Below are 12,101 nucleotides of genomic sequence, written 5' to 3' on the forward strand. Positions count from 1 at the left end.
ACCTCTCTGTAGAGGACTTTAAAGTGGCTGAGAAGCACTTGAAGAAATGTTCAAAATCCTTAGCCATCAGGGAAATGCATATCAAAACTACTTTGTAGTTTCATCTTACATCTGTCAGAATGGTTTAGACCAATAACACAAGTGATATCTAATTCTGTCAAGAACATGGAACAAGGAGATTCATTGCTATTGCAAGTGTAAACTTGTACAGCCACTGTGGAAATCATTTTGCAATCCTCAGAAAATTGGGAGTCAATCTACCTCAAGACCCAGCTATATCATTCTTGGGCATAAACCCAAAAGATGCTTCTCTATCCTACAACAAAGATACTTGCTAAACTATGTTCAAAGTGGCTTTGTCCATAATAACCTGAAACTGTTATGTCTGTGAGAGACTATGTTGATTGATGATTGATATTGGAAGGCTTTTCCACTTAGGGTTGCATGGGAAGGCTCCTACAGCTATGGTGCCAATATCCCTAAGAAAGTCGGTCTAGGCTAAAAAAATGGAGCTAACTGAGTATGAGACACTGACTAGACAAGAGAGAAAGCCAGGAACAATCTTTGCCAATGGGTTTTGCCATGAATTGTTAGCTTGACTTTCTATCCTAATCTCCCAAAATGTGGGGTTTGATCAGATACAATCAGCCAAATAAACCCATTCATTGCCTGAGATGCTTTTGATTAGAGGATTTAATGACAGCAGGATAAAACAAGTTATAACAAAAAAAATGTAGCAACAAAAGTTATTTTATTGTTAGGTAGAACCTGGGAGTATTGTCTTTTGGAAGAAAGTGGAAGATATCAAGACATTAGGTGGCAAAAACCATAAGAAGTAGTACACAGAACTTAGTTGGCTGTTCTTTTAGGACTAGGAAATGGGAATGTCAAGAGGAATGGCAGTTTCATAAAAAATTAAGCAAGAGGTCATATTTTGGCTCCAAAGTCTTTCTTATTTTGCCTATGCCCTGGAAATTTAGTAAGGCAGAAATAAAAATTAATGGGCTAATTCCTTAAATGAATATTGAATCTGTTGGATGGTTATTAGTGATGACTCATTCATGTCTACAGTGAAAAGAAAACAAGTGAGACAAATAAATTAACATGAAAAGATAGTTTCAGAGGGCAGTCAAGTACTGAAACAGGCAGGAATTTTCAAGGAGTTTATCACCATTATAGAGAAGGCCCTTGCTATGGAATGGAAGCCCTAAGGGTAACTGAAGGTGCCTTAAGGGTAAGACTCCATGCAGCTAAACATTCAATTATAGAAAGAGTAAGCAAAGTGAGTCCTAGTCCTAGGAAGCAACTTCATACAAAACCTTCTGCACCTATAATCCAAGCATGTTAGTGTCCATCCCAATTAAGAAATCAAACTTTGCAGGATCACCCAACATGTACTGATCCTGGAAACAAGAAAAGGTCAAAATTAAGGTCACGGGCTCTTAGTCTGTGGTTACTGTCCAGCATTATTGTCTGCATTCTTGCAGGCATCTATGGCAGAGTCAGAAATCCAATGAGCACACTGTAAGAGTTCACTGTATGAAGCTGTGAGGTTTGAAGACTGGTGTTGTTGGTCTTCTTGTTTTTTATTCTATACTCTTTTGGGGTGCTGCCACTCAGATCTCAAATAAATCAGATCCAGAGGGTTTTTATAATTGTCTGACCTTAGCTTGATTTGTTTATAGGCAGCTTTTCTTAAATTATCCCATCGACATTTGCCTCTGGGCTTTTATCTTCCTGTATTCTATATACCTTTCTTTACTTCTTATTCTGGCTTGCTGTGTAGCTGGGTAGTTGGCACCTGGTGTCCTCTTCTTTTCTAGCTCCTCCTTCCTTTATCTTCCCAGATTTTTCTTCCCATTTATTCTCTCTGCCTGCTAGCCACACCTATCCTTTCCTGCCAAGCTTTTTGCCATTCAAGTCTTTATTAGACCAATCATGTATTTTAGACAGGCTTTAGAAGTATCACAGCTTCACAGAGTTAATCAAATGCAACATAAAAGAATGCAACACATCTTTGCATCATTAAAATAAAAGTTCTACAGCACAAACAAGTATAACACATCTTAAAATATTCCACAACAGCCTGGGTTGTATATTGAGACCAGAAGACATTGAGACACCTAACCTATAAGACATCTTCCCTGGAGACCTAACTGCATATAGGGAGTAGCAGTAACTACAGAAAGAGATGTATGTGAAGTTTCAGGGATAAGGCCATGTAAGCCCTTTGAAACTGAAGCCCCATGCATCTGAGACATTGATATAGGATTTGATGTTTGTTCTGCTGTGCTTCACTCTTGTCTTTGTCCAATCTTCCCCCATAACACAATGTCTCCATTTATCCCCTTTGGAATATGAATGGTATTCTGTGCCATTGTATGTTGGAAAGATGGAATTTGTTTCCTTATTTTACAAAAGGTCCCTATCCTGAGATTATCTTGAGTGACAGAAGAGACTTTGGATATTTGAACAGTGTAAGCACTATTGCAGTGTATCATGATCACAGAAGTGACTAAATGCATTTTCTTCATGGATGACCATGAGCCTATAGTGACCTGAGTCGGAATGTAGTTGACTGAATGATAAACCTCCCAGATAGGATGATGTATTTAAACATGTGTCTCTTCTTGGTAACGTTCTTTCCATTGCTTGTAAAATCTTTAGTAGGAGGAACATTTCTGAAATTCCTTGTGGTTGGTGTGATATGAGTCTCTATAGCCTCAACCCATTTCCTGTGCTTTCTGTCTAAATCAGCCAGCTTCCTTCTGTTGTCATACCTTCATCATCATATTGACTCTAAGTCTAAATCACATAAAATACAGTAGAAACATTTAGTATTGAGTGCTAAAGCAGTTTGGTAGCCTGCTGTTTTAATTGTTTTGTTTCTTTGTTTTTGAAGACAAGGTTTGTCTGTATAGCCCTGGCTGTCCTGGAAGTACACCTCTGTACTCCAGGCTGTCCTCAAACTCAGAGATCCTCTTGACTCTGGCTCCCAAGACCTGAGATTAACAGTTGACTAGATTTCCTGGCTTTTTTTGTTTTTCTCTTATTGAATTTAGGTTTGTTTTTTTTTTTTTTGTTTTTTTTTTGGTTTTTCGAGACAGGGTTTCTCTGTGTAGCTTTGCGCCTTTCCTGGGACTCACTTGGTAGTCCAGGCTGGCCTCGAACTCACAGAGATCTGCTTGGCTCTGCCTCCCGAGTGCTGGGATTAAAGGCATGCGCCACCACCGCCCGGCCAGAATTTAGGTTTTTGTACATGTCAAGCATATGATGTTGTAGTGAGTTTCACCCATATTTTGAATTTTAAAATTTGGCAGAGGGTTCATTCTGTTTCCCAGGATCACTTGTATTCATGACATTAATAATGCCTGAGCCTTCTGAGGCATTGGATTGTAGGTGCATGAACTTCTTCATGCCTGTTGTGTTTGGTTTGAATTTTTTAAATGAATATGAGTTTTTTACCTGTAAGCATGGATATGTACCATGTGGTTACCTGGTCCTCACAGTGATCCAAGATGGTCTCAAAAATGTTGAACTTGGAACAAGGGATAGTTTTGATTCTCCCATGTAAGTACTGGCAATTAAGCCCATGTATATGCAAGGACATAAAGACCTCTTTACTACTGAGCTATCTCCTGTCTTGTGTTGATTATTTGTGATCAACATTTATATTGCTAATGTTTTCATCTGTCCTTTGGTAACTGCTCAAACACAACTGTAGCTAGAGTTTTCCTGCCTGGCCCACAGTCAGGACAAATCTCTTTCACCTGCCAGTCCTCTGTGTTTACTTGGTTGGGTCTGAGTGGCTGTGGGACCTGACCAAGTAAACACAGACTTATATTGGTTACAAACTGTATGGCTGTGGCAGGCTTCTTGCTAACTGTTCTTACAGCTTAAATTAATCCATTTCTATAAATCTATACCTTGCCACATGGCTCGTGGCTTACCGGCATCTTCACATGCTGTTTGTCATCATGGCGGCTGGCAGTGTCTCTTTCTGCCTTCCTGTTCTTTCTTTTCTCCTCTCTGTTAGTCCCGCCTACACTTTCTGCCTAGCCACTGGCCAATCAGTGTTTTATTTATTGACCAATCAGAGCAACACATTTGCCATACAGAACATCCCACAGCATACAACAATGCCTTTGTAGTAAAATATTATTGATGTTACAGCTTTACTTGAGACACTTGAGGTTTCTGAAGATGAATACAGAACTGGAAGGAATACATAACTCTTTGTGGGAACTTCAGTGAAAACCTCTGAGTTCTTTCTTTTTTTGTTGTTGTTTTCTGATTTTTGCATGGGAGACAGGGTCTTAATATGTACTTCTGGCCATTCTGGACCTGACTGCATAAGTAGACTAGGATGGCATTCTAATCATAGGCAGATATACATGCCCTTGCCTTCTGAGTGCTAGGGTTAAAGACATGAGGCCATACACTCAGTTTGTCCATCTTAATTTTTTTTGTAGTTAGTAATTGCTCATACAATTTCTCTCATGTGTACTCTGTATTGATCTGTTTACTTGTCTCTATGTTTGTTGATAAGAATTTCTCTTGCAAAGGGTACAGAATTTTTATGTCACAGTAGTCAGTGAAAACATAAAAGAACCCGTACTGCAGTTTCCTTCTAAAGTGACTTGGTGATTACATTATAATATCTATGCATTTAAATAAGTGTGGGAAGGCCCAGAATTATATGACTATAATGTCAAAGAAGTATACATTTATAATGTTGTCAGTATTATGCTTTCTCTTGTACATATGTATGGGATATTTTAGAATACAGTGACCTATGATGATGTGCGTATTGACTTCACTTGGGAAGAGTGGAACTTGCTGGATCCTTCCCAGAAGAATCTCTACAAAGATGTGATGCTGGAGACCTACAGGAACCTCACTAGTATAGGTAAGACTAATTTTTCCTTCATATTTTATAATAAGGGGCCAGTAGTTCCTTGTTATTGATGTTCTTATATAATTTGAGAAAGAAGAATGATGTTAATAAATCAGTCATGGTTCTAAGGTTCACTGATGATAGTAACTAAAATTTTGCACAATGTTCAATTATATAACATACATTTTCTGGTACTACATTTTAGGATACATTTGGGAAGACCATAATATTGAAGAACATTGTCAAAGTTCTAGAAGACATGAAAGGTAATTTTCATGTGCAAGCTGATACAAATGTGCCCCTAAAGTAGTTGTAATATGTCCTTCAGGTTTTAAATAAAAGCAACAGTTAAAAAAAAAACACCACATAAAGTCTAGTGATAATTATTAAATTCTCACAAAACCACATACTTCAATTTTAGGTAGGTGTATTTGCAAGGCATTCTTTTAAGAAAGATGTCAAGGAAACAGTGCCTTTAATGATATCACAGTTTGAATCATAGCAACATTAGAGCTATGCTGCAGAACTTACAGTCCAATTTTTTCATGCCACTCATATTATAAAACGTATAAACATTGAAGATATGATAAGTATATCTCCAAAACCTTCTAATAAGCAAACAGTCCATAGTAAAGCTGGTGTTACTCATATACTTGTTTTGAGTCTGGTGTTTAGTGAAAGGGGTAGTTAGAGTCCAGTGTCAAGGGGCAGTTGTTGTGGAGAAATCATAGTCCCTGTACCACAAGTCTGTGAGGACAGAAAATCAAACTTAATTCAATGTGGAAATCTTTTATTTGTTTCTTTTTTACTAGGTATATCATATGGGACTCTGGATACAAGCCTTATGTGCATAGGGATATGGAAAGACATAACATACATCTCTCTCAGGACAATTATAAGATATTTAGCAGTTCCCAGTTTGAGTACACTTGTTGAATTTGATTCAAGTCTACAAATAATTGGTTTTCCAGTTTCATTATTAATACATCATCAAACACTGCACAAAAGTCCTGTGAGTACTAGGACTATGTAAATATTTCTGTTTGTCCTAGTTCACTTAGCAAATGTAGTATGAATCACAGTACAGGAAAGTTGATGGAATGCAATAAGGGAGGTAAGGCTTTACGTTTTACCAGTTCTCTGCAAATATGTGAAAAATCTCATAGAAAAAAGATTCTGTAAATGTGAGTCATGTAATAAAGAATCTAACCATCAAAGGTGCAAAACAACTCTTAAGGAAGGGGAACAATATGAGTGTAAACACAGTGATAAAAAAAGTCTAAGTCTTCTTTACATTTGGACCAAATTGTAACATTAATTCATACAGACAATAAAGATTCAACAGGTTATTGAATGTGGTAAAGCTTTGACATGTTTCATTATCCTTGTAGGCAAGAAAGAAGTCAAACCGAAGAGATACCTTCTGTATACACTCAATGTGATAATGCCTTTGCATATCCCAGTACTATTCAATTGCATAAAAGAACAAATACTAGTGAGAATCCTTATGAATGCAATCCATGTGTTAAAGCCTTTGCATATCATGGTCATCTTCAAAAGCGTAAAAGAGCACATATTGGAGAGAAACTGTATGAATGTAATCAGTGTGGTAAAGTCTTTGCACAACACAGTCATCTTCAAAGACATAAAAGAACTCATACTGGAGAGAAACCCTATGTATGTAATCAATGTAGTAAAGCCTTTATATGTCATAGTACTCTTCAAGTGCATAAAAGAACACATAGTGGAGAGAAACCTTATGAATGTGCTCAGTGTGGTAAAGCCTTTGTATGTCATAGTCATCTTCAAATGCATAAAAGAACACACACTGGAGAGAAACCCTATGAATGCAATCAATGTGGTAAAGCTTTTGCACGATACAGTCATCTTCAAAGGCATAAAAGAACACACACCGGAGAGAAACCCTATGAATGCAATCAGTGTAGTAAAACCTTTGCAGATAATACTGGTCTCCGAATACATTCAATAACCCATACTGGAGAGAAACCCCATGAATGTAATCAGTGTGATAAGGCATTTGCATATTACAGTCATCTTCAATTGCATAAAAGACTACATACTGGAGAGAAACCGTATGTATGTAATCAATGTGGTAAAGCCTTTGTATTTCAAAGTATTCTTCAGGTGCATAAAAGAACACATACTGGAGAGAAACCCTACAAATGTGCTCAATGTGGTAAAGCCTTTGCATGGCCGAAAAGTCTTCAAATGCATAAAAGAACACATACTGGAGAGAAACCCTATGAATGCACTCAATGTGGTAAAGCCTTTACACAACACAGTAATCTTCAAGAGCATGAAAGAACACATACTGGAGAGAAACTCTATGAATGTAAGCAATGTGGTAAAACCTTTGCACATTACAGTCGTCTTCAAAGGCATGAAAGAACACACACTGGAGAGAAACCCTATGAATGTAATCAGTGTGGTAAAGCCTTTGCACAACACAGTCATCTTCAAAGCCATAAAAGAACCCATACTGGAGAGAAACCATATGAATGTAATCAGTGTGGTAAAGCCTTGGCCGATCACAATAGTCTCCGAATACATGAAAGAACCCATACTGGAGAGAAACCCTATGTATGTAATCAATGTGGTAAAGCCTTTGTATGTCACAGTACTCTTCAAGTGCATAAAAGAACACATAGTGGAGAGAAACCTTATGAATGTACTCAGTGTGGTAAAGCATTTGTATGTCATAGTCATCTTCAAGTGCATAAAAGAACACACACTGGAGAGAAACCCTATGAATGCACTCAATGTGATAAAGCCTTTGCACGACTCAGTCATCTTCAAAGGCATAAAAGAACACATACCGGAGAGAAACCTTATGAATGTAATCAATGTGGTAAAGCCTATGCAGATCACAATAGTCTCCGAATACATGAAAGAACCCATACTGGAGAAAAACCCTATGAATGTAATCAGTGTGGTGAAGCCTTTGTACGTCCCAGTCATTTTCAAAGACATAAAAGAACACATACTTGATAAGACTTATGAATGTAATCATTGTGGTAAGTCTTTTGCATGTCACTGTGCTCTTCAAATGCATAAAAGTACACATACTGGAAATTAGCACTATGTTTGTAATCAATATTGTAAAGCCTTGGCATGTCAAAGTATTCTTCAAAGGCATAGAAGAACACTTACTAGAGAGGAAACCTATTAATGTAATCAGTAGGTCAAGCTTTTTTTATGTCACAATAGTCACTGAAAACATGAAAGAACCCATATTGCAGAGAAACCCTGTTTATGTAATCAGTGTGGTAAATCCTTTGAATAATATAGTACTCTTAAAATGCATTGGCATATTGCAATAGTCTTTGACCACCTGAAAAAGCTACTGAGGGCTTCTGTTTTTATATAATTTTTTTATTTAAAATATTTTTCTTTCCTTTTATATACCAGGCCCTGTTCTCCCTCCCTCCACTCCTCACACTCCCCCATCTTCCCCATACCATTTTCATACCCCCATCAAAGGGAGTAAGGCTTCCTCTGGGTAGTCAACACAGGCTGGCATACCAAATTGAGGCTGGACCTAGTCCCTCCCCTGAATGAAGGCAAAATAAGATATTCCACAAAAGGGAATGGGCTCTAGAAATGAAGTTTGTGTACCCAGAATAAGTCTGGATCACATTGCCAGGGCACCCACAAGCATATCAAGCCACATAATTGTCACCCACATTCAAAGGGCATAGTGTGGTCCCATGCAGGCTTCCCAGCTGTCAGTCCAGAGTTCATGAGCTCCCATTCACTAGACTGGGTCAGTTATTTCTGATTTTTCCCATCGTGACCCCAACACACCCACATTGCTGCTGTAATCAGTCCTTCCTCTCTTCAACTGAACTCCAGGATCTTGGTCAAGTAGTTGTCTGCGGATCTCTGCATCTGCTTCCATCAGTCATTGGATGTAGGTTCTATGATCACAATTAGGGTTGACACCAATCTGAGTGCAGGGGATGGCTAGTTTGAGCACCCTATCCACCATTGCTTTGAGTCTTAGCCAGGGACAATCTTGTGAATTCCTGGGGTTTTCCCAGCCACAGATTTCTCCCCATTCCCTTAGTGGTATACTCTGTCAAGATATCTCTATCATTGTTCTCTGTGTTTGAAGTTGATGTGTGCTTCTTGTATGCAGCAGAAGGATGGATCCTGGTTTCACATCCATTCTGTTAGCTAGTGTCTTTTTATGGTAGAAGTGAGTCCATTGGTAATTAAGGTATATTAATGACCAGTGTTTGTTAATTCCTGTTATGTTTTTGGTGGTAGTATGTGTGTTTTCTTTCTTTCTTTTTTTTTTATTTTGCAATACAATTCAGTTCTACATATCAGCCACGGATTCCCTTGTTCTCCCCCCTCCCGCCCCCCTCACCTTCCCCCCAGCCCATCCCCCATTCCCACCTCCTCCAGGGCAAAGCTTTCCCCGCGGACTGAGATCAACCTGGTAGACTCAGTCCAGGTAGGTCCAGTCCCCTCCTCCCAGGCCGAGCCAAGCGATCCTGCATAGGCCCCAGGTTTCAAACAGCCGACTCATGCAATGAGCACAGGACCCGGTCCCACTGCCTGGATGCCTCCCAAACAGATCAAGCCAATCAACTGTCTCACCCATTCAGAGGGCCTGATCCAGTTGGTGACCCCTCAGCCATTGGTTCATAGTTCATGTGTTTCCATTCGTTTGGCTATTTGTCCCTGTGCTTTATCCAACCTTGGTCTCAACAATTCTCGCTCATATAAACCCTCCTCATTCTCGCTAATTGGACTCCCAGAGATCTACCCAGGGCCTAGCCATGGATCTCTGCATCTAGATCCCTCAGTAGTTGGATGAGGTTTCTAGCATGACAATTAGGGTGTTCATTGGTAATTAAGGTATATTAATGACCAGTGTTTGTTAATTTCTGTTATGTTTTTGGTGGTAGTATGTGTGTGTTTTCTTTCTTCAGGATTTGCTGGTGTGAGGTTATCTATTGCCTATGTTTTGATGGTTGTAGCTAACTTCCTTGGGTTAGAGTTTTCCTTTTAGTACTTTCTGTAGGGCTGGATTTGTGAACATGTAGTTTTGTCATGGAATATCTTATTTTCTCCATCTTTGGTGGTTGAAAGCTTTGCTGGTATAGTAGACTGTGCTGGAATCCATGATCTCTTAGTATCTGCAGAACAACTGTCCAGGACCTTCTGGCTTTCAGAGTTTCCATTGAAAAGTTGGGTGTAATACTGATAGGTCTGCCTTTGTATTTTACTTGATCTTTTTCCTTTGCTGCTCTTAATATTCTTTCTTTATTCTGTATGTCTAGTGTTTTGACTATTATGTCGTGAGGTGATTTTTTTTGTGTGTGTGGTCCAGTCTATTTGCTGTTCTATACGATTTTTCTCCCTTCATAGTCATGTCTTTCTTTAAGTTGGGAAAGTTTTCTTCTATGATTTTGTTGAATATATTTTCTGTGCCTTTGAGCTAGAATTCTGGTCCTTCTTCTATCCTTATTATTTTTAGGTTTGGTCTTTTCATGGTGTCTCAGATTTCCTGGATATTTTTTGTTAAAAATTTGGTGGATTTAACATTTTTTCCCCCACTGATGAATCTGTTTCTTCTATTGTATCCTCAATGCCTAAGATTCTCTCTTCCATTTCTTGTATTCTGTTGGTTAGGTAGCTTGCCTCTGTAGTTACTGTTTGTTTACTCAGATTTTCCTTTTCCTTAATTCCCTGAGTTTTGGTTTTCTTTATTGCATCTCTTTCAATTTTCAAGTCTTGAACTGTTTCATTCACCTGTTTGAATCTTTTTTCTTGGGATTCTTGACTTTAAGAGATTTCTGATTTCCTCCCCTTTTTTGTTTGTCTTTTTTTTTCATTTCTTTATGGAACTTTTCATTTCTTCTTTTGGGACCTCTATCATCTTCATAAAGTTGTTTTTAAGGTCTCTTTCTTTCAGATTATCTGCTTTGGGATGTTCATGTCTTGCTGTTGTAGGATCACTAAGATCTGGTGGTGCCTTATTGCTCTTTATGTTGTCTAATGTGTTCTTACACTGTCATCTATCCATGTCTTCCTTTTATCCATAAAGGTGCTGCTCCAGGTCACTTTTCTTCCAATTGGTGCAGGAGGGTGTATGACTCTGATGTTCACTCTTCCCAATTAAGGCATGGGGACCTTATGGCGCCAGTGGTCTCTTGTGCCACAGGGGATGTATGGCAAAGGTGTGGGAGGTAGGAGACTGCTGGCCATTCTCTGGTGCTACACTGGCTGAGGGGAGGGGCTAGAGAAGTGGCCTGACCATTCTGGAGATTGGGCCTCTCCTGTTCCCAATCAGTGCATGTAGGGGGACATATGACTCTGATGGTTGATGGTGCCATTGGAGATGGTTACCTTGGCTGGAGAGGGCTTCTTAATATAAAGTATTTGATAAGATTGTTAGCCAACACACTTATAATCGGTTTCACAAGAGTATTCTGTAGAAAAAAAATTTGACAATGTGAAAAATCTGTTCAAGCTTTAGGATGTCTATTTTTATATTGTTTGCACCAACAATCTGATGGAAAAAATAAATTTATAACTGTAGGAAGCCGTATGTATAGCATTAAAGAGCCAGCCAAAGAAATGCACCCTGACCCTGAAACCAGAGCCAGTCAAAGACACACACTTTGTCCCTGAAGATGGAGCCAAAGAAATACACACTGACCCTGAAACCACAAAAGGAACACATTTCATTCCTGAACCAAGAGTCAGTGAGGGAAACATCTGACCCTGAAAAAAGACCCAAACAGTTAAAAGGACCAGTGAAAGAAACACACGTTGGCCCTGAAACCAGAGCCAACAAAACAAAGTCTATCCTTGACCAAGTGAGCACAAACCAACCAATTCCTGAGCTTGAATCCAATCAATCCCTGAGCACAAAGTCCGGCCAATATCTGAACATGTTCAATCTCAGGGATTGAAATCTGACCAATTCCCACCCTGAAAATTTCCCTAGAAAAACACTGCCCCTAAAAAGCCCTATATAAGGGCTTTGCCTGTTCAGGTGGTAGCTGCCCTTTTCCATTCTGGCAGAGGCAGCCACTATTCTGGATTCTGACCTCCTAAATAAATCTCTTGAATGAGTTTTAAGGAAAGACTTTTCACTTGTGGATTGGAGCAGAGAAGCAATGGTACCTCTGTTGGAAAACTCCCTTAATGGAGTAGAGTAGAAGTA

The 12,101-nt window shown here is 38.9% G+C and overlaps 1 pseudogene; it reads left to right on the plus strand.

The window, feature by feature from the left end:
- The first annotated feature begins 4,788 nt into the window (after nucleotides 1-4,788).
- LOC131902707 (zinc finger protein 431-like) lies at nucleotides 4,789-8,144 on the plus strand (annotated as a pseudogene).
- The last annotated feature ends 3,957 nt before the right edge of the window (nucleotides 8,145-12,101 follow it).

This window comes from Peromyscus eremicus, chromosome 1, assembly GCF_949786415.1.
Source record: "Peromyscus eremicus chromosome 1, PerEre_H2_v1, whole genome shotgun sequence".
In the NCBI taxonomy this organism is placed as follows: domain Eukaryota; kingdom Metazoa; phylum Chordata; class Mammalia; order Rodentia; family Cricetidae; genus Peromyscus; species Peromyscus eremicus.